Source organism: Penaeus monodon, chromosome 28 (genome assembly GCF_015228065.2).
Source record: "Penaeus monodon isolate SGIC_2016 chromosome 28, NSTDA_Pmon_1, whole genome shotgun sequence".
NCBI classification, from domain to species: domain Eukaryota; kingdom Metazoa; phylum Arthropoda; class Malacostraca; order Decapoda; family Penaeidae; genus Penaeus; species Penaeus monodon.
The window spans coordinates 4991140-4991869 of record NC_051413.1 but is presented as its reverse complement, the minus strand read 5'-3'; the positions used below and the strand labels follow the sequence as shown (position 1 = coordinate 4991869).

General features: G+C 32.6%; 1 protein-coding gene across 2 annotated transcripts in view; it reads left to right on the top strand.

Annotated features, from left to right (window-relative positions):
* Positions 1-205: 205 nt before the first annotated feature.
* Positions 206-730, top strand: part of LOC119591312 (cytoplasmic FMR1-interacting protein-like) — a 50156-nt gene continuing 49631 nt past the window's right edge. For both annotated transcript variants that reach the window (XM_037940040.1, XM_037940039.1), the window contains exon 1: positions 206-242. The gene's annotated coding sequence lies outside the window, so the exon portion shown is untranslated. The remainder of the gene's footprint in view (positions 243-730) is intronic.

Below are 730 nucleotides of genomic sequence, written 5' to 3'. Positions count from 1 at the left end.
GTGGAAGTCACGCTTACGTAAATCATCTGTTATAACAAACCTTACGAAACATTAAGAAACCTGTGAGAAAGACATAAAAGAATCCCTAGATTAAAGAATATGTTGTCTTTATTTTATTTTAAACCCTAACAAAATGACGAATATAGTGTACTTGATACCACAATCCACATCCTGCCAAAGATAAGATAGTTCAGCTCATGTAGTCTTTTGTGGAGTGTAGAGACAACAAGACGTGGCCACAGGTTATCAATATTTCATTATACATTATTTTGAGTGTTCAAAAGTGTAAAATAAAAGAGAAGGATATACAAGAAATACCTGTTTATACGTGAACTTCATAGTGATTTAGTAACGACGATAAGAAAGAAGATAAAAGAAATTATCTTGACCAGTGTGAAACTTAGGAGGCGAACAGCACAGAGAACTTCAGGTGCATTATCGTGTTGCCAGATTCATTTATACAAATACTGGATTGACGAAATATAAACACGGATGTATTAGTTTAGTCTTTGTGTTCACCAGGGCGTGTCGTAAAAACTTTTCGTCTTTTTGTCTTTTTTTTTCATTATTTCGAAGACTGAGAAAAATGTGGTTCGGAAATATATGCAAATACAGTTCATTTGATTTTTTATTCAAATAAGGATATATATAGCATCAACTTGAAGGTTATTATTACGAAAGCAGTTTTGCTCAACCGGAAACCAAGAAAAGAAATGAATATTTTATCTCC